Source organism: Amia ocellicauda, chromosome 23, assembly GCF_036373705.1.
Source record: "Amia ocellicauda isolate fAmiCal2 chromosome 23, fAmiCal2.hap1, whole genome shotgun sequence".
Lineage (NCBI taxonomy): Eukaryota > Metazoa > Chordata > Actinopteri > Amiiformes > Amiidae > Amia > Amia ocellicauda.
The window spans coordinates 21,342,122-21,364,607 of NC_089872.1; positions in this window are offsets into that span (position 1 = coordinate 21,342,122).

The following is a 22,486-nucleotide window of genomic DNA, read 5'->3' on the forward strand; positions in this document are numbered from 1 at the left end:
TCTGATAAAGGTTTGTGAGATAAACCTTACACTGAGTTCTCAAGGATTAAAACGATGTATTATTATGTACTGATGCATTTATTGAATCATAATAATCTTGGTAATAATCGTAAGCATAATAACAACAAATACTATTTATTATTATTTTTATAAAAACACAACTATACTTTCCCATGTATTTAAACTCATTGAAAGCTATCTTTGGAATACAAATTGATGTTAATTGCTCATTGATGTAGGTCTTCTGTGCCCGAGGGGCTCAGAACTAAACTAGAGACTAGAGCTGTTGTGGAGCCCAGGTCAGGAAATGGTTAAAATGTTACTGCTGTGCGCAATGATACGATCTCTCTTTTGGCTCCTATAAAGGACGCTTCCCAGGACAACAATAATATATATAATAAGAATACAAATATATATTAAAAATAAATAGCACAATGTGTAATTTACAGCCCTGGCCCTGACCATGAGGCTCTAATGCTTTCCTCCCAGCCTGCGATCAGCCAGTGAGGAGCTGCAGTTCTCCCGTGTGGCCCGCGGCTCCGGCTCAGTGGCCGGCTGTATGTGCTGGTTCTGTCGGCTGCGTTTTTCTCCCCAACAGGATTACAGTTTGAATCGTGTGCCATAATGAACAGAGACACACAGATGTAATCAAATTAAACTCCTCATTATTATTATTGTTGTTGTAGTGGCTGCTTCGACAACAGGGTGGGGCCCTCTCTCTCCCTCTCTTTCTTCCTCTCCCCCCTGTGCCTCTCCCTCACTCCATCTCTCTCTCTCCCTCTCCCTCTCTCCTCTGCCCTTCTCTCTGCCCCGAGCTCTGACCACTACTCTCCTCCTCCGCTCCGCTCATCAACTTCTGCGCAGGTGGTCCGGAGCCTGCCCTGCCTGGCTTACCTCCCTGTGATCTGAAATGGGACGAGGCCGCTCTCTGATGCTTGTCTGACTGTTAGGTGGTTATCGATCCCAGAACCTCATCAAGGCATTCCTGCAGCCCGGCCTGTCAATCATTATTTACAGTTCGCTACACCCCCCCATTACTGCCCCCTCACTCTCGCACTGCGCTCCAATTACCGGCAACACCAATCAGGGATTCTGCACTTTCTGGGTCTCAGTACTCCTACAGTGTGTATAAATAAAGACAGAGGTATGTGATTAAAGGAAAAAGCACACAACAAGCTAAACAACACCCCCGACATTTATATATATATGTATTTAATACACAAAGTACAGAACATCCACTTTAAAAACAGTGTTTATATATTAAATTAGAATAAAGTGCACTGTATTAATGAGCAGAAAGGCTGCTATTGTGAGTCTCAGAGCTGCCCGGCACACATCATAAGTCTTTCTAGACTTTCTGGTGTTTTCAGACTCACAGAAGTAGAAGTTTACCTGTTAAAACATCACTGGCATTCTTATTTAACAGCAGATAACTATATATACTGGTTTCAAAGCCAATTTAGGATGAACTCCAGCTATTAGAGCTTTGAAAGGATATGTCTTTTGCTGGAACAGCCTTTTCATTGCTGGGCAGGAGCCGGTGGATGCTTTTCTAGGTGAAGGACAGGGGGCCGGAGACCTTGTGTCAGAGCACAGACCTCAGGGGTCCCCTGTCCCCTCACTGCGGGGGCTGTTTCTATTTCTGGCCGAGCTGTCGGAGCTCCACATCTGCTCCCTCCCCGGCTTCGTTATTTATTCTCCCGCATTCCACAGATGTGGTGGGCCTGACCTGTGGGATCTGTGTGTCTGTTATCTGAGCCCCTGCCAGGATTCACAGCAAGGCTGGGCCCCGGCAGCCAAGCCAAGATCTCCCCCCGCGCTGAGCCCCCGGAGCGCGCCCTCCCACAACGCACCACTCAGCAGCACCGGGGCTGTCTCCCGCAGGACTGGGCCGCAGTTTCCAGTTGATCCAACACTACACGGCAGCCGTAATCACGCAATGTCACAAAGTGTCACGCTGTGGAAAAGCTCCTTCTAGTTTACCAGCTTCAAATAGTGTGTTCTTTACATATATAATATATATTCAATCGACGCTCTGGAGCTTGAGTCCTTTAACAGTACAGTAGCTACACAAATAAACAGTGCCACCTTGTGCGCAGTGCGATAATGGCAGGTTAAACTGGGAGTCTGGAGTTGTGCTCTCCCAGCAGGTCCAGGTGAGGACTGGTCTGGAGGGGCTGCTCTCTGGGAGACCCCACCAGCGCCAGGGTTCTCAAAATACAGCAAAACAACAAGCCCGAAGGCACCGGGTCAGACAGCACCTGCGCAGCTCTGCGACTATGTGAAGGGGCTTTTATAATGCGCTGTAAAGCCATTACCAGTCCGTTCTCGCACAAACACGAGGCAGATGGCAACTTCAGGACTATAATATAAATTACACACGGATCAATTACGAGGACGGGAGAACAGCACAACATGTGCCCAGGTCATAAATCATAAACGTTAAAAAATATGAGTAAAAAGATGTATTTTGCAATAGAGAAATTAAAAATGAAATGACCTCGTTTACATGTTTAGTTGTAATTGTATGCTTGTATGTGTTTTTAAAAGCTGTTACCATTCATCCAAACTCATTTAGCTCTGTATTCCTGTTGTCCATCCACACAGGTGCCACAACTGAAAGGGCTGAATAATAGGGAACACAGCACTCAGTCCCATACAGCAGCTTGTGAGACGCAGGACAAACAACACCATAAGAAACCAACAGGAAACGTCCACGACGCTTTGAGGGAGCCAGGCTGTCATGTGACCCGCTGCCCTGCAAGGTTAGGCGGAATAATTCTGGTGCACAGAGCCATGGCCACCCATCACCAGTGCAGATGCTCGGGTGTTTACTGCTCTTTACACAATCATAATGCGGCTCACTTAGAAGACCTCTTAGTGGTACGCGTTTGCTTCAGGACCTGAGCCAAAATCAAGCCGTGAGTGTCAGGAACAAGCGACGGAGGAATTCAGGAAACGAGCGCCGTGTTTAATGTGGAACGCATCGACCCCCCCGCGCCACCGCGCCGCGATGAACGTCATGCTTTCCCACAATAAATGACGAATGACTCGAGGGAGGAACGGAGCTCGGCCCCCGGGGTCCTGTGCGGTGCGGAAGGGTGCGAGTGAGATCTGGTGACACGGAGCGGTCTTTTTCTGAGCCCTCTCTCTGTTCACCCCGGGCTGAGCGAGAACCTTCCTCGAACCAGCGTCTGATGCAGAAGACAGTGAGACCGAGGTCAGCATGGGTGTCCATCAGCGCCATAACAGAGTGGAGCAGTTATAAACCGCAAGCATCGTGTGCATAATAATACAGCCAGATAAGAACATAAGACAGTGTCCAAACAAGAGGAGGCTATTCGCCCCATCATGCCCGTTTGGTGAGGTTATGCAGAATGCGGTGCTGGGAGGGGGGATGTGACTTCTGCAATGGCACCTAATGCAGCGCATTGCTTTATTTTTGTTCTCTCTTTTTTATAGAACATAAGAACAACAAAAAGTGTCCAATCGAGAGGAGCCCCATCGTGCTCGTTTGGTGTTCATTAATAACTAAGTGATCAAGGATCCTATCCAGTCTGTTTTTGAATGTTCCCAAATTGTCTCTTCAGCCACATCGCTGGGGAGTTTGTTCAGATTGTGACGCCTCTCTGTGTGAAGAAGTGTCTCCTGTTTTCTGTCTTGAATGCCTTGAAGCCCAATTTCCATTTGTGTCCCGGGTGCGTGTGTCCCTGCTGATCTGGAAAAGCTCCTCTGGTTTGATGTGGTCGATGCCTTTCATGATTTTGAAGACTTGGATCAAGTCCCCACGTAGTCTCCTCTGTTCCAGGGTGAAAAGGGTCAGTTCCTCAGTCTCTCAGTAGGACTTTCCCTTCAGACCTGGAATAAGTCTGGCTGCTCTCCTCTGAACAGAGGGGTCCGTAGCCATGTGGTCTATTGAAAGGGGTCTCTGTCCTACCTGCTCGTGTCAGAGTGTGGAGGTCCAGGCAGGAATGGCCGACTCAAGTCCTTGAGGGACAGGATGTGACAAGACCGTAAGGTATCTTTCAGTGAGCACGTGCACACAGCATTAAACTGGTCAGATTAAGTAGACTGGGAGTTCACTTCATTGGAATGGAAACTAGAAAACTCTGGTGCAGCAATCTTTGGTTGTAATGATGCACCTGAGCACCTCACTTATAACGCAGAGCTCAGGACAGGAGCAGAGGGACAGATATGGGTCAAAGAGAAGTCTCAATGGGGAATAAACAACCCCCAGGTGATCACCATGGGCTGGAGAAGTGCCCCTCTCTTCATCTGGCTTGCTTCTGCTCTACATAGAGGCACTTAGCAGCTGCACTGTTCTTTTTGTTAGCGTGTGTATGTGTGTTTGTGTGGAGGGTGGGGGTGTCTGTGCAATAAAGCCGTGCTTTGGGGGAGAGAGATGCTGTAATTGTGTGCTGCAAGTTGGCAGTTTCTCAGCCATGCAGGAAAGCTTTGGCTGTGCAGGTAGGGATGTGAAAACAGTAAAGTCTGACAATCCCCCCAGACTGAGTTTGTGGAGGAGACTCGTCCAGCGTGTTGCCGCACTGCAGATCAGCGAGACAGCAGCCGAGCCCCCCACCTAACCCACACCGCCACCCCTGCCGGATGATAAATAGGGGGCTGACAGGAAAATGGCACAAATCAGGAGCAGATAATGGCGCGGCTGTGCTTTCAAGCTGCGTTATCAGTTTGCAATTTAGCAAAAACGTACTTATTTATATACGTATCATTTTTTCCCTCTCTGTCTGCCCCTATTACTTCTAATTTGCTGAGAGACCCTGGAATTCCAGGCGCAGAGGCAGCAGAGCAGAAATTATAAAGGATCTCAGAATAACAATGCCGTTCTTCTGCAGACCTTTAATTGTTTGTTGTCAGAGAGGTTATGCAGAACGCATGTTCTCTCTTTTTTTATAGAACATAAGAACATAACACAGTATCCAGTCGAGAGGAGCCCATTCGCCCCATCGTGCTCGTTTGGTGTCCATTAACAACTAAGTGATCAAGGATCCTATCCAGTCTGTTTTTGAATGTTCCCAAATTGTCTCTTCAGCCACATTGCTGGGGAGTTTGTTCAGATTGTGACGCCTCTCTGTGTGAAGAAGTGTCTCCTGTTTTCTGTCTTGAATGCCTTGAAGCCCAATTTCCATTTGTGTCCCTGGGTGCGTGTGTCCCTGCTGATAATAAGTGGAAGCCCGGTGTTAAGCTTTATTGCTTCAAATTAATATAAGTTTCTTCATAGAAGAACAATTTGGTAAGATTAAATCCAGTAAAAACTGAAGACTTGCTTGATCTTCAGCATGCTTTCACAGCTCACCCAGCGGGGGCTCAGTTACCCCCCAGTCTCGGGCGCTGTGAGGGCCGACTGAAGTCCACCGCTGAGGGAGAGAGCGAGCAGCAGCTACACAATTGAGAGCTCCCGCTTTAACTGTGGAAGTGGAGACTGCTGCCTCCCCGAGCCGATGCTAATGAGCACAAACACACACCGGCTGAACAAATGACTTCCATATCTGTCAGCCCTCGGCCGTGTGTGTGCATGGGAAGTTGTGTGGTTCAGCTCCCTTCTGCAGCCGATCAGCAGCAGATTTGTTTTCATGCACTTCAAAGCACAGTAAGGGGAACCGCATTCTGACTCACTTCTCAGGATAACGAGAGAAAACACTGGCATATTTATGATTATAGGTATTATAATTGTTGCTAGTATTACTCAGTCACGTTTATCATCCACAGTGGTAATGCATGCATGTTGGTGCAGAAGCACAATTAGAAAGCGATCCTTCACAATCTCCCAGGTGGGACGGTGCCGAAGACTTCTAGATCAGAGCACCACTGTGGCGTATGATAAAAATCCAGAAACTTTACATTGACATGTCTGGGCAGCTGTGAGAAACTGTGTACATCATGCCCACCAGACACAGTCCCTGTTACCTGACAGACTGGAGAGGGACATTTCATTGGGGATCTAGGAGGAATAGCAGCTCCCTCAGTGTCCATCAGTCTCTTTCCCTCAGTGTCCCTCAGTCCCTCTACCCCAGTGTCCCGCAGTCTCTTGGCTCCACGGTTCCTCTTTCCCACCGCCGTTCGGAGAGGCACACGTGCTCTGCAGAGGGAGAAGTTGAGAACGGAGCACGATCAATGATGCAGAAGCTTTGCAGTGACACTTTTTTGGCATTCAGACGACTCGAACAGGGTTCAGCTTAAGGCTTCTCCATCACTTCAGTGCGAGAAGCCGCTTATCTCTGAAACCAAATTCAGGGCCCTCTCATTGCGGCTCGTTAATAAATTGCCGCTCCTCGTTTCTGCTGTCGCGGATCAGAACAGGCCCTTCAGGTCAAATCCCTCTCCTCTCCTCCGCTCGGCTCCCACACTGCAATCAGCAGGGGAGAGATGTGTGTTTGCGTGGAATAATAATAGTATGTGTACTGGACTGTATTCAACTATAAAAAAGTTTCGGGGGAATTTGCACTATAGAAACACAGACATATTGCCAGCTTTTGTACAAAAACAACATCTGACAAACAAATTAATTAGAATGCTCTGTAATAATCAGATGAGGAGACGGGTTGAGCTGAATTCACTGCGGGCCCTGGACGGCACACACACCAACAGTGAAACCGGGGTCAACTGATAAATACATCTTTGTTTTGTTGTCCCCTGATCCATATTTGTTTTGTAGTGCTTAGCGTGGGCGATGAGATGAGACGGGGCGATTGTGCCAGGCCTCGTGTTATCAGTCCCTCTCCCTCAGTCTCTCTCCCTCAGTGTCCTGCAGTCCCTCTCCCTCAGTCCCTCTCCCTCAGTGTCCCGCAGTCCCTCTCCCTCAGTGTCCCAGATATACATCTGATTACAAAATTAGTAAATGAGGACGGTTGCCTATTTTTTGCCTTTACTGACATGACCTGCTGAGTGAAACCTTGAGTCAACCGTGTCTGTCGTGTCTGAAATCCCTCGATGGCTCACCCCAGCTCAGTGTCAGCTAAATCCCCCGGGAAGGGCGAGGCAGAACAGCTCTCTCTCTCTCTCTTAGAGGTGTAATCTGATCAGAAGCTGTAAAATCAATCCCGGCTTTGACAATGGAGGGCTGATCGGGGTTCTGGCTCGGTTAGCATTAATTATACATTGGCATCATGCAAGAGCTACTTTACAAAAGGAGCTTGGGGTGATTACACTTCAGCGTAAATACCACTCTAGGAAGAATTACTTTAGCTGGTTATTTCCCTCCGACAAACTGTCAGGCAGGGACTGGACTTGCAGGATGTCTGCAGAAGTCTGGAGTTGGCAGTTCGTGTCTCTATACTTATTCCTCCAATCCTGCCGACAACTTGTTACAGTACCTGACTTTCGAAACAGAGAGGAAGACAAAGCACTGTGATAAAACGGTCACACTTTACAATAATGGGCACCAATTCTTAATGAATACCTTATGCACTTCATCTGAGTTCTGCTGTTAATCACATGCATAACAAGGTGAGGGACGGGCTTGGGGAGAGGGTGACAGACTAGGTTTGGGGTCAGGGTTGATAACAGGTGATCAATATTAGAACTCAGTGGAAATCCATGAGGCATAAAGTGATCAAACACGTCATTGTTGTAAAGCGGAAATACGGATCTGTTCAAATGCTCCCTGGGTCCAAATGGGTATTGACATACCTCCCACATAGTCAAATAAATGTCATATAAAATCTGGTGCTCTTATACAATAATTTCTGCATGAGCGTTGCCTTGCTATTAGCTGTTGTCTGCGCTGGCCTGTTTGTGTCCCACTTCAGGAGTCTGGCTCTTATAGCTGCCCGTACGATGCGTCTGCCTTTATTAAAAAAATAATAAGAAAAGGACTCCTAAGAGGAGAGTCTGAGTGAAAATTGCAGTCTCCTCACAGTTACAGCAGTCCATTCCAATTGACCTTAATCTGAAATTGGACAAATCGAGCCCTAATCCCCCTGTCAGAAATGAATGTGATCTGGTCGGTGGAGTTTATCAATGGAGAGACACCTTGTCTGAAGGCAGTATCAGAGGTTAATCTGTATCAATCAGTGTGTGCTGGCAAAGTGAAATTGTCAGGACCAGGTGATTGCCCTGGGTTTCTGCTGGATGTGACCATCCACAACATGGCATGAAGAGGAAAGCCACAGCCCACTGCGTCTAAGCCAACGCACGTCATGTTAACGGCAGAAGAACTGCATCGATTGTCCCCCGTCTCACGTCCCTCAGTGAGGGATTTAAGGGTTTATTCAATTATTCTGATGTGGCTTTACTTCCAGTTAAAAGACGTCACAAGAACACAATAGGCTCTTTAGCTTCAGAACGGTTTTATTCAAGCATTCTTAGAGGGTTTTTAAGGATTTCAATTACTTACTCCCTTAAGCCTTTCTCTCTAGGAGCTGGGTTACAGAAAGGCAGATATATGAAGAGAGGAAATACGGAGCAGAAGGCATCTATCCGGAGCAAAGAAGAAGCAGAAAAAAATAACCCACTCTCTGTCTATTGACCGCACAGCGTGTTTTTCCGGGGCTCATGTCGCCTGGCTGCCCTATCTCCTGATTTCAGGCCTGCCGCTCTGACGCCCTCCTGTCGCTGCTGCTGACTGGCAGCTTGCGCCTGCCATTAATAACGTCTGCTTTCGAAGTGCAAGTGAGATGTGAAATGTCAACATTAAAGTGGTTTGCTAAGGGCAAGATGGCGCACAGAATCAAGAGCAAATAGACAGAGTTGCAGCACCCCCCTCCTCGGAGAGCGGGCATGCCATAAAGACAGAAGTGCCCTCTTCCATTCAGGTCTCGCAAAGAAGTGAAAGTTCGCTCTCCCTTTGACTGCTGTGTAATTAATTTGGTGCAGACTACCCGAAAACAATACGAGTGTCGATTTTTTTTAAATTGATCCTGTTGCAGGCCCTGACACTAATAACTCTGTTTTCTTCTCCCTTCTTTACTGCCTGTGCTGATGTTGCTTAGCTACACGATTTTTTCTTCTTGGTCACCAGAGCCCTTGTTTAGACCAGGCGGTGCTGCGGTAGATCAGTGCGTGGCTCAGATCGACAGTACCGCGCGTCAGCTGGGGGCGACCGCAACGCGCTCTCTGCAGTTTACCCTGCTGGAGGATAGTTTGTAATTGCTGCTGCTGTGAACACGCTATACACATGCAGTGTAGCGGGCTGTGTGAAATGCACAGCGCTGCAAGAGGGCAGGGTTGTGTTGGCTGACAGATTTCTTGGCAGTCTGGCACTGTCCAGTGGGGAAATGCACTTTGAGAAATATCTCTAGTCAAAGGATTTCAATTTGTCTTGTAAATTCCTCAGCGAGAAACTCCTTTAAGTCTCTTTTAGACAATGTCTGAACTCCCCATCTCCATTTGCTACCCAAATGCCTCTGATCTACATTTAACATACAGTGCAGTGGAGGGCAGACTGAGGACAGCAACAGCAGAGATGGTCCCTTGACTTCTCTTGACACTCGACACATTGGTGTAAGCGGTGGGATACACACACTTGCTGTTAGTGTTTTCTCTAAAATGTTTTCTTAAGGCCAGGTATTATTTGATGGGACTGAAGTAATGCTGCACAGACGTTGCACATCATTAACTTTGATCTTACGCAACAAGGCAGTCCCTCAATGTTTGCTGGGTTTCGCGGTGCGTTCCTGCTGTGAATACCGCAGGCAAATAATTATACAGAGCCGATTGGCACACAATGTACTTAATTATTAAAGGTAATATGCACAATCTCCATTAGTATTAAAAATAATAATGCGCCGCGTCTTCTGCGTGTTGTGTGTTGTGTTTTGGAACCTACCGTTCTGAGAGGACCTCAGCATGCCTGGAGGGTGAAGATCAGTTTATCTGACCTCAGGGCGCCACCATTTACATTTCTATGGATGTATAATGTAATGACCTTTTTATAACAATGTAATAACCAATAGATTGTGCTATTACATGATAACCTTTGAGAGGGATTCTTTGCCGTTGCTTTTTGTGGTAAATAAAACAGGGCCACTTCCGACATAATTGCACACTTACTCTGAACGTGCTTTGCATGACAGATTACTTCTGTGAACACTGGTTTTTCACATTTGTCAACATGTAGTTAATGTGTAGCTGATGCCACCTGCTCTGAATTACCAGAAGGACAAAAAGTCACCCCTCAAGTTAGTCCCATTTCCTGGCACAGTCTACTGCTGATTACGAGAGCGCACACTGGAATATTTCCTGTGATTTTTAGTTTCACAAGCAATTTCACACGATATAACATTCTTATTATTGTTATTTTCACTTTGCTATCTTTACCCTAAATGTAGACGAACGTTTACAACATCATTCTATATTGTGTTTATTATAATTATTTCTGAGATCTTTCAGTAGCAAAAGCGAATGGAAGAAAGCAAGGTCACGGATCATCCACCTGATTAAATATGTATAGATTATTTTAATGTCCATTGGTATCTTACCCTGCATGTTATCTTTAATTGTATATATTCATTTGATCATAGCGCATATACTAAAGTCATATTAAATAAAATGGTCTGTTGAACACAAAGTACTGATTTACCATCACAGAGGCAGCCTTTGTTCAGGCTGCAGTTGAACAGCAGCAGAAAATGAAAACGAAGTGTTTAATTGGTGGTAGTTATTGATTTCCTGTTGTGATTAATAGCCAGTGAGAGTGAGCTATTGCAAAGCACACAGCTGACAATTCAAGTACTGTAACTAGACTGTCACTTTGTGTCACTGGATGTAAGGGACGCAGATTACTTCATCTTAATAGATTTAATCAGTGTTTAGGAAGGGTTGGCCACGATGTCAGAATTTGGCCAGAGAATAATTCATCACGGTGTGTTCTGCTTGCTGGCACCGTCCATAACTCATCTGCGGCTTGACAGTCATTAACAGATTAATCTTAGAACGACTTTTATTAAGGATGAAAAACAAATGACACTAACTGGCTCAGCTAAATTACCTGAACGACGTGGGACTGAATTAGCAGCTGACAGATCAATCAGATAAGAGATCAGAATAGATAAGCAAAACGAGAAGATGATGATGATATTGGTGGTGTTTAAGGTGATTGAATTGGCGGACTGTCCCTGGCATTTGCAGAACAGGCAGAGCTGTCCGGGTCTTTGAGTCCATGGAGGGCCACCCTAGTGCCAGGCTGGCTCCCCAGTCTGCAACAAATTTACGTTTCTCTCTTTGGGTTGTTGCTCATTCCAGCTGTGTTAATATGTGGTAGAGTATGTGTGAAATAGAGATAACGCTGGAACTGTTATCTACTCTATAAGCTAGAGCTGTCAGGAGCACAAGGGAGACACGCCGAGGTACTTTCTATCCAGCCTTTGACATTATCTGAACACTAAAAAAAAAAAATGGCAGAAATGACAAGTGCAGCGTTGCTGGTGACTGTATCGAACACAGCGGAGAAGTGATCACAGTGGTCTTTCGGCGGGAGGAATTGTGACAGAAATATATATATATATATATATATATATATAAATATAAAGTACATAAGTAAATGGAAAAACAACAAAAGCATCCTGATCAAGGCAAGTCTCAAAGGGAAATCTCACAACGCCTCCAAAAGGAAGGTGAATAAGAAAATTAAACTCAATCATAGCACGCTAAAAGAACCCGTGATGCTCTCTGTGTGTGTTTAAAACGACTGCTCTCGATCCACATAAAAGCGGTGATGTACTGCGGAGAGATCTGCGGCAGCTGGATATTTCAGTGTGCTGCCAGCTGTTGACAAAACATCCTTGGTTGTAAGTCTCCTCTAATCATACAGCGTTATGACCCAAATTATGGAAGAGAAACTCACTGCTGTTGATTGGTGACAGTTTTTGTGTGAGAGATGCTTTTTATGTCTGTATATATACACACACACGTATCAAATCATCTGAGGCTTTTTTCCCCCTTTAGATTATAGCGTTTCACAAAAAAAAAGACAGCTACACACAACAAGACTGCAATTTTCATTTTTTGGCTGCAAAGCAATGCAATACATGTTCACCTGTCATGAATATTCACAGTGATTTAGTTTATCTTGCTATAGTATGTAATTACTACAGCATGGCACATGTATATGTATTTATTTTAAACATACATATCACTTTGTATCTCTGTAAATAATAACAAAAAAATGATACAATTATACTGTTTTTTTCATGACACACAGTCAAATATGTTTAAAGCTGTTGTATTTGATATTCTGTATCAGGACTTTGATAATAAGCTCATGAATGTTACAAGCCCATGTTTTTCTTATCATTCGTACCTTACAGACTTTGTTGCTTTGTTATTATTTTTACAATTTATTTTTTAATAAGAATTTGAACACGGTCAAATAACTTGCCATGAGGCAGTGCTGACATGATCCCCTATCAGAGAATTATCTTAAGCATAAGAATGCAGTTTTTAAAGAACGGATGGATGAATCTTCTTTGGGTGATTTCAGATGTGTCACTCGTTTGTGTGCCGAGGCCGGGCCCTGCCCCCGAGCTGATGAAGCCCAAAGGTATCGGCTTCCGTAAAGGTATTTTATTTAACTGTTCGTTTTCCAACAGGACTCCAGAGTCACACGTCTCCAGGTGTTTCTCCGGGAGTCTCCCGCTCCCTTCAGTGTGTCTCCACTGTCTGCTCCGCCCAGCACTGCAGCTACTGCTCAGCACCAACATGGATGGACCTGTATCTGTATCCAGATACAAAAAGCTATGTTAAAACCACTTGCCTGTGTGCTTTTTAAAACCACACACACACACACATATATATATACACACACACGGAGACTATACAAAACAAACAAACAAACAAAGAAACATATCAATACTTATTCATTCCATTGTCTCTTTTCGAGACCGCCACATTGTTAATATGTTTTACTTTAATTAAAGGGAACAACTGTGTAAAATAACTAAAATCAACACTGAATTAATCATTAGTCCATGTGAAATGTAACAACTATCCCTTAGTGCTCTCTGCTCCGACGCAAATTGGTGTTGCGCAGCTGTCATCGTTTCGCATAACTCACAATCAGTTACATTTGTATTATACAACAACGAATTACCAACCTGGCGATGGTGCTCAGGGGGTCTGATTGGGATACAAACAAAGCAATTATAGAGCCCTGTGCATCTCCACAGCACGAATCTGCAGCAGAGAGGTGTGTGTGTGTTTTTGTGTGTGTGTGCTCTCTCTGCTCGGGCTCAGGTTTGCCTCTCACCTCTGAAGACGACATTCGTGCGAGGAAGACCACGTGTTTTTCTAATTGAATGCAAATTAAATAAGAAGAGGCGCCACACGACACGGAGAGCTGCTGAGATCATAAAAGTGTACCCTCTGGATTTCCAGGTATTTGTTCTTTTGCCTCCACCCCGCACCCCCGCTGCGTTTCTCCTCGGGGCTCGTCAGTAACCAGTGTTCTCATCCCCCCCGAGGCCGAGATGATCTGTGTTCCCTGGGGACTGACATCATTTCCACCCCCCGGCACGCCAGGAGAGACGGGGAACATGGAAAGAGCTGACTTTAGCAGAGAAACAACAACAACAGCAGCAGCAGCAGCGGCAGAAACAATAGCAACGACAGAAGACAAACCCAAAACAAGGAATCAACAGCTCCACGGCTCTCCGAATTATGTTTATAATTTCTGCTACAGAGTCCCAATTTAAAGCGTCACATGCTACGCTTTAACTGGTTTTGTCAGCAACAGTTCATCCCTAAACAACAGACCAAAGCCAATGACAAATTTAGCTCCTGTACTGCTTGAGAAAGTCACACAAAAAGAAAGAAACAAAACATCAAAATAGCTCTCTCACAGAGGCTGGAATTGTGGCAAAATATTGCAGATTTAATTCTTTATTGAGCCGTGCACCATAGTGACCCGCCAGCACTACTCAATTGCAATAATTTATTGTTATTCCGTGCCTTATCAACATTCATTCAAACACCTTTTGGATTTGGTAGGAACATACAGTGAATGCATGTGGAAAATATCTTTAAATACTAAATACTGGCTTCTCTAAAGCTTTCATAATTGAATGCATTTTAATCTTTTTATTCTGTGTCTCAGCAAAAACAAGAACAGACAGTTAGTGTCATCGCCCATCACACACACCAGCCTGAACAGCAATGATTAAAGGACCACAATGCCCCCAGCATTTAACACCTGGTGAAAAACACCTGAAAAGAAGCACGAGGGGGTGGCGTGGGGTCAGATCTGTGCAGAAATGGCCGTAGTGCTGCCCTGTTCTCTTTAACCACAAGGTGGCAGGGATGTTCTTTTCAAGTCAGTCCCTTCCCCGAAGTGCAGAGTTCTCTGATGAATACAAAGACTTGTCCTACATTTTTGAAAGGTGGGGAATGCATCTGCAATTTAAAATATGCAAGCCCCACTCTCCCGGGAGCCAACAAACAGCACATATATTTACCGTCGTCATCTGGCGCTGCTCATGAGTTATGTGCATCACCTCACTGTCACTGTCACCTCACTGGCAGACGAGCAATCGATCAACCGCAAAAGACAGTGAAGGCTTTCAATGAAAACCAATGTTAAGTGCCTTTCAGTGGCTCGGACAAAAGCACACAGGTATTTACTGCAAGCAAGAGATCTCTCCACCGCAAATGTCTGGTTTCAGAGGGCAGCTGGGGTGGCGGCACGGTGGCGGCCCGGCGCGGGGGCCCACTCCAGCGACGGGGGAGCCGATTGCTATTTTCCTGGAAGACAAGGCTGAGAGCCATGTGTCCTGGGGTGTGACAGCCCTCCGGCCCTGCAAGAGGGCAGTGAGGCTTGCAGAGCTGTGGGAGGTGTGGTGCGCTGGAGGAGAAAAAGCCCCGACACCTACTGTGCAGATAAAACATCTCTTTCCTTTGTTACCAAGGAGACGAGGCTCACAGAAATAGCGAGGTGCCACACCGGCAGAGACACGGCTGCAGGATCTTATTTAGAGTCACAGGGCTGTCATTCCTGTGCCGTTTCGGTGCCGAGACGAGTGCTGTGGATGGGTCTGCATTGGGGGTCCTGTCTGGGGTGCTGTATACTAGCCTTTCGACATCCGTGCGGGGCAAAGTGGAGCTGAGCTCATTCTCTCAGGACGTCCCTTTAAAACTCAGGAAGAATTCCTGTCTCTGTCCTATATTAATGCTTCTGTTATGGAGTAAATTACCTGACCGCCTTCTGACCAGAGGTAGACTAGGTGATGTCCCTCTGACTGTATTCTGACCACAGGAAGACTAGGTGATGTCCCTCTGACCGTATTCTGAAAAGACTAGGTGATGTCCCTATGACCATATTCTGACCAGAAGAAGACTAGGTGATGTCCCTCTGACCGTATTCTGACCAGAAGAAGACTAGGTGATGTCCCTCTCACTGTATTCTGAAAAGACTAGGTGATGTCCCTATGACCATATTCTGACCAGAAGAAGACTAGGTGATGTCCCTCTGACCGTATTCTGACCAGAAGAAGACTAGGTGATGTCCCTCTGACCGTATTCTGAAAAGACTAGGTGATGTCCCTATGACCATATTCTGACCAGAAGAAGACTAGGTGATGTCCCTCTGACCGTATTCTGACCAGAAGAAGACTAGGTGATGTCCCTCTCACTGTATTCTGAAAAGACTAGGTGATGTCCCTATGACCATATTCTGACCAGAAGAAGACTAGGTGATGTCCCTCTGACCGTATTCTGACCAGAAGAAGACTAGGTGATGTCCCTCTCACTGTATTCTGAAAAGACTAGGTGATGTCCCTATGACCATATTCTGACCAGAAGAAGACTAGTGATGTCTCTCTGACCTTAACAACCCCACCAGACCAGAGCTGCTTCAAATCAGCCCCTGTTTTGACTAGAGCTGTGCATTATGTTCCAACATCCTTGTTCCTCAAGCTCAAAAGCTAACCAACCCACCCCCGCAACGCGATCCTCCTTAAACTGGCATTCTGTTTCCTCACACGACCCGATTTAGCTTTCTGACCAAAGTTTCCATTTTCAAATTAAATGGTACAATTAAGATACATCTTAATGACAATTCATTAACAAGTAAAGGGAAGTGATGATCAGGAAAAGAAACACCTAAAAAATGTCATGCCCTAAGGAAGCAATTTCAGGTGGGTGTAGGCAGTGTGATGATTACAATACCGCTTGCTTGCTGTTACCTTTCCCTGGTATTTTATTATTCATTATATTTTTATGCACATGCCCTTATCCAGGGCGACTTACAATTGTTACAATATATCCCATTATTTTCACATACAATGACCCATTTACACAGCTGGGTTTATACTGGAGCATTCTGGGTAAAGTGCTTTGCTCAAGGGTAAAATAACAGTGCCCACCCACCTGGGATTGAACCCACAACCCTCAGCTCAGGAGTCCAGAGACCTAACTGCTACCCTGCACTGCTGCCCAGGTAGCTGACTTGTTGATTGTGTCCTCAGTGGACAGTGGCATAGCTTTGTGGGGACAAAAACCTGTAGTCACAAATTAAAGTCCAGTTCCCCCTTTGAGAGTGAATCCAACCCACTGCTTTTCTCCTTGTCCAACATCTGATAATCTCACACACTTGCACCCCCGTCCTCCCCCACTGCCTCACTCTGTGAGATGTTGTCACTAGGGGGCTGGTTCAGTTCATAGGCACCATATCTCTTGCCCCTCTGTCCGGGCACTGGAAATCCAGAAAGATCAGCTCTGGATTTCCCTTTGGCAGGAGGTCCAGACTCTTCTGATCTTAGTGTGACCTTGAGTTTCTATTTAACTAAGTAAGTCCAGGTCATCATCTGGCACTGATTTAAAGGGATTTCAACAGCTGTTGGATCCATCCTTCTGTCCGCGATGGTCAAGAGAAGCAGCTGCCTTGATACCGAGCAGAATTCATTTCACCTCCCGATGATTTGAGTGATCCTCACGTGCAAATGCAGAGTGACGGCCAGAACTCCCCGGCCCGACGCTACACGATTGCTCAGTGACCCGCCTGCACCCTCAGCCGAGGGACACGAAGGACCAGGGCAAGAGCAATGGCAGATAGGACTGCGATTCGGCCGCTGTATTCCTGGGGACTCGTACAGAGAGGTTAATAACTTGTATAGAATGGGATGATGTAATGCTTCATGCTGTAGTTTTCACAAACAGCATGAGAACAACGGGGGAAAAATATCAACCTTCTACTATTCAGGTCTGCAGTATCACACATTTAATTTGGCTAGCTTTCCACAATAAAAAAGATAAGGGAAAAAAGGCACACCAGAGGAGTTAATTGCTCTGTTGTTCCCGGAAACTGTTTATTTATTAAAACCCTCAGTTTTATTTTTTTCTTTGCCTGAACAAATAAAACATTCTCTTTGATCCCAGTAGCATAATATTACCTGTACCCTGAGTGTGCCAGGATCTAGGCAGCAAGCCAGGAACATGCAGTGATCGCAAATCTCGTTACACAGATTCCATGTCTAAAATGTGTGTGTTTGTGTTTGTGTGCGAGAGAGAGATATATAGAGAAAGCGGGATTGCGCTTATTTTTAACTCACAGGACTGGGGAGAGGAGTTGTTATCAGCGCTGGCGCAGGGTTTATGTGCACAGATTACATCTCAGATTGGTTTCTGCTAAAGCATCATTTTTACATTATAGTGGTAAAGTTAGATGGTAATAATAAAAAAAAATCTAATTGAATATGTGAAAGAAGAGAATCCTGCATTTCATTCCCGTGTCGTTTTATTATTATCTGTCTTTAGCCGGTGTGTGGCAATATCTTTCCTCTGGAGCATGACTGACCCGTCTCCAAAGGTAGACGAGTTCGAGGTAGCTCCTCCCGCAGTCTCCTGATATGGCTCTATCTAACTGCGGTAACGAGCAGAACTTGGTCTCATTTGTCAAACACGGAGTCCTCTTCTCCGTGGGTCAGCTGTTTGTTCAGCAAGTTCATACTCCAGGTTTTCAGTTTTCCACGTGTGTGAGCTGGTCTTCATGCGCCCACACCGCCCCCATGCAGACTGGGTACCTGCTCCTGTTTTGTGTCTATCAGAGAAAGCTGCAATCGGCCGCAGCTCAAAGCGTAGGGACCCTTGATACTAATGCTGCTGTGACACACACCCAGATGGTCTCCAGTCCTGGTCATGGAGAGCTGTAGGGTTTTCTGGTATTCGTCCCAACCCAGCTAACCAACCTGTTATTGTCTTAATTAGTCAAGACTATCAGGATATTTCGCTACTGTCTGAAGTTGCCTGTAAAATCGGACTGACTGGGGGTTTCCAGGACCTGGAGTGAAGGCCCTTACTCAGGAAGTCAACGGAGAGCCTCCAGGTTCTCACTGGGCTCTCATGCAACGCTCTCCAAACACTTCCTTGTTTTTTCTGCCTAAGCCAAGGGCCCAGCTAGACCTGCTGCAGGTGAACATGATCTTTCGGTGGGCGGTGAGACTCCCGTTGCTCTTTCAAAGTACCACCACTCCCTGTGACCATGACGTGGGGCACACCAGGCTTGGTCTCCACTCGTGTGATCTGGGCGCCCGTTCCTCTTGGTAAAAGGGCCATGAAATGCGTGTCTAAGTATTGTTGGGGTTGCATATCCCATGTCAGCTTGTTGAGTTACAAAGCAGATGCTACAGGGTTGGAAGTAATCCCTTAACAAGGGTGAGGAAATAATGAAAGCGCTCTCATCCGCAGGTTGGCGCTGAACTCAGTGGTGCAGAGTGACAGATGCTCTCCTGAAACGCGTGAGAACTTCAGGACACAGTGGTAAAACACTGAGGGTTAATGTTTCTTCCCTTCCTTCCTTCTTCCTTTCATTCTCTAAGAAGCCTAAGCTAATATTAACAGAAAACTAGCGAAGTGTGCCACGTTATCTGACCATCCGTACTCGAATCTAATCCCATTGTCTCCGAGGCTAGAAACACTCTGCAACGATACCGCAGCAAATTAAATTTCGGTCTGCAACTATCAGTTTAAAGCTAAATTTTAATTATGCAATTCAGGTTAGTTAATGTGGAACTGGCACGACAAAGATAATTCCTCTCCATAGTTAATCTCTTGCAGCAACACTGTGGTGGGAAACTATGACCATCCGTTCTAATTAGGCAGAAGGAGTTAGTGAAGCACGGCCAGGCCCAGTGTCATTAAAGCAATGCTAGATGTATCAGGAAGCGTCGTTATTTCCCATTATTCAGACGGGGCATTAGTCTGCACTCAGACGTATGTTTAAGTGTGGTGCCACTGGACCAATGAACTGTAATATTTAATAGCTGAACCACAGATATTAACAAAGTTTGGTATAGTAAAGACGCTAGAATTAGGACTAATGTGGCTCAGGCTGTGTTCGATTTATTAGGTTCATATATTTCTGACATTATAATAAATCCCCAGTAGTTACAGGATTGGAACATAAATTCCTGCTCCTAATGATACAGCGAACAGGACGCTTTGAGATGTGCTAGACATTTAAATGTCAGATTTACAGCTGCTTCCATTAGAACAGGTGTGCTTTCCTTCTTACTCTCTTATTCTTCGAATCTCAGGAAACTGCTGGAAACACAATCAACGTTCAGCTCTGCTGGACAAGATGCCCAAACCAAAGACTTCCTGGTTTCTGACAGCACTGAGAATTGAGCCTGACAATCACTCCACTTCGTTATTGTCATTCGGATGATTTTTATTTCATCTCTTTGTGTTATTTTCCTGTCAAGACTGAACTCCACCTTGCAATTGAATTTGGAGTCACGGCACACGTTGTTTGCGTTGTACCTTTTCCAGGGAAGAGACTCAAACGGTTTCAGAATCAGGAGCCTTTAGCACAGGTGTGGATGTAACGATTGAGAGTTAGCGGTGATGGATGGCTGTTTCATAGCTTGTGGATCACACTTCAGCCTGGAGCTGTTTTGTTGTTGGCTGGTACACAATGTATCCTTCTCTTGTAAATGCAAAGTGATTTTGTATTCCTTTAACATTTATGCTTCTTGAGAAAATACTACAGTCTTGATTTGATTCTTGGCATCCGCGGTGCGCAAACATTGCTGGCATCAATGCTATTTCCCACGAGCCAATATCAGGTAGAGGCTGTTGCAGTATTACACTGAAAATCTGGATGAAACACTAAAAAGCCTGCCCAGAAACTACAGTCACACACATTAGGTAGATTAACAAATACTGCCTCTGCACAGTTGCACTGCCCAGTGCATTAATACAATAAATTAAAGTGTATTCTAAAGCATCACTTAATCTATTTAATTATGGACTCGCGTCGAACTTCCAAGAAAGCTTGCAGCTGTTCAAACGATAGTGCTTATATGATAACATTTTAAAAAGGAGGGGTTACGCTTGAACTAGAGACAGTTAAAGACTTTATCATAAGGTTTGACAACAGCCATGCAACAAAACTCCTGGACCACAAACTGACGCACAGCGACATTATTCATCCTGCATATCGCAGTAGAGCTGACTGGGGATCCTACATGTTTTCACCAGCGCACTAATACATATATTCAGGTCACATTGATATAGTTTCTGTGTGGGTCACACACTGAGATTACTGCTTTGCTCTCAAGTGATGTGAGTTTGGTTCATGTAAAGGACAATGCCGTGCAGCGGTAAAGGTATCCCTCTCTCCGGAGAACACTGATTGCAGGATTTAGACAGCACTTACACCCCATCAGACTCCCGGACCTCGGGGCAGGAAATGTGCGCGGTGTGGTACTTAAAGCCCTGGCAACTTCTTGACAGATGAAACTAAACTAAAAGCAGGGCTACAGTAGGGAGATGTGCCATACATGCACAATCTTAAATGATCTCACACAAAAGGGATGAATGTTCAGCTTGCCATGTATCAAACCAGAGGAGCTTTTCCAGATCTGCAGGGACACACGCACCCGGGGACACAAATGGAAATTGGGCTTCAAGGCATTCAAGACAGAAAACAGGAGACACTTCTTCACACAGAGAGGCGTCACAATCTGAACAAACTCCCCAGCGATGTGGCTGAAGAGACAATTTGGGAACATTCAAAAACAGACTGGATAGGATCCTTGATCACTCAGTTATTAATGGACAGCAAACGAGCACGATGGGGCGAATGGCCTCCTCTCGTTAGGAAACCTTCATTTTGCAGAAGATGTTCACTGTGAAGCTGGCACAGATTCGGGTCTAGGTCAGGGATGGTGAACCTGTGGCACGCAGAGCTGTATAGCTGGGCACGCAAAGTGAGCAGCTATGTGCGTTTTTTTGCAGCCCATCAGTTGTCTCACCTGATTGGCACTTTAGAAAAACAGTCAGTGTATTTGTCAGTGACGGCGCCGCCCCCAAGTCACTGAGCAGCGCCACGTTACTGTCTGAATGTTCATGGTTTAGGTCGGGTTCTTGTGCGCAGATTATCGCCGTTATGCGCAGAACTGCAGAATCCTCCGCTCCCATTGGCGGAGCTGCGCAGATCCGCGCACAACTGCGATAATCTGCCCTTCAGGGACGAGATGTTAATGTTATGATGACTTTATGCTGCGGTGGCACTGTGGACCGGCAGGAAGATGACAAACTGTGAGTCTGTCCTGCTGTGATTCACTGTGTCAGCAATGGACGTGTCCGTTCAGCACACGGGAAAGCACTTTGTTCACCGGTATCTCCTGTATGAAATGGAGAAATGGCCGCAAGCATTCATATTTAACACTGACACTTTAAAAACTTCATAAAGTTGACAAAAGAAAGCTGTAAATTCTCCAAAATAAATAAATTATGCCTTTGATTATAGAGTACATTTGTGCACACTCATAATCACGGTAGATTGATACCACTGCAGTGCCACACAATGTATATTTTAGTTATTTTACAAAATGTAAAAGCAGTAGATATTAAGTAAATATACGTTGACAAAATGTGCATTGGCAATGATTGAGTGCAAGTGCAAACAAAACACAAAACAGTATGAAGGGTTAATGCAGCCACATGAACAAACTTCTACTTCTTGTGTGTAACGCAGGGCAATGGAGAACTGGGGGTGGGTTGTGATTTGAATGGGGGTTTTAAATGTACTTTAGCATTACAATCCTAAAACTTCATGCGTGATAAAATGTGATTCATGCATTTTACTGCACTGTATCAATACTGCAACATTTAAATTATGTATGATGCACTTATTTTTTATTCTTTAATGTTGTGACATGCTTTGGATTGAGGATTAAAGATTCCCATTGTCCAAAATAAAAAGGGACATATTCTAAAAATGATTGAGCCAGTGTAGTGCTATTTCTGTTGCTTTTTTATATTTGTAAATTCACACTAATCTGTGAGCAAAAATGGAACCTGCATATGTATACTCTTTTTTGGGAAGATCATGTGCCTCTCTTCATTCAGCTTCATATTCTGCAGCTGCTCTTGCTCTCCAGACTACAGAGGGATGAGGCGGGGGTTCAAGGTGGGGGTGATTGGCAGTGGATGCAGGTGGCGGGTGGGTGGGATGGTTCTATCTGTCCATAGTGTTTAGATTTTTCTTTATTATGTTTTGTTTTGGTGGCATGTTTGCTTAATAACTTAATTA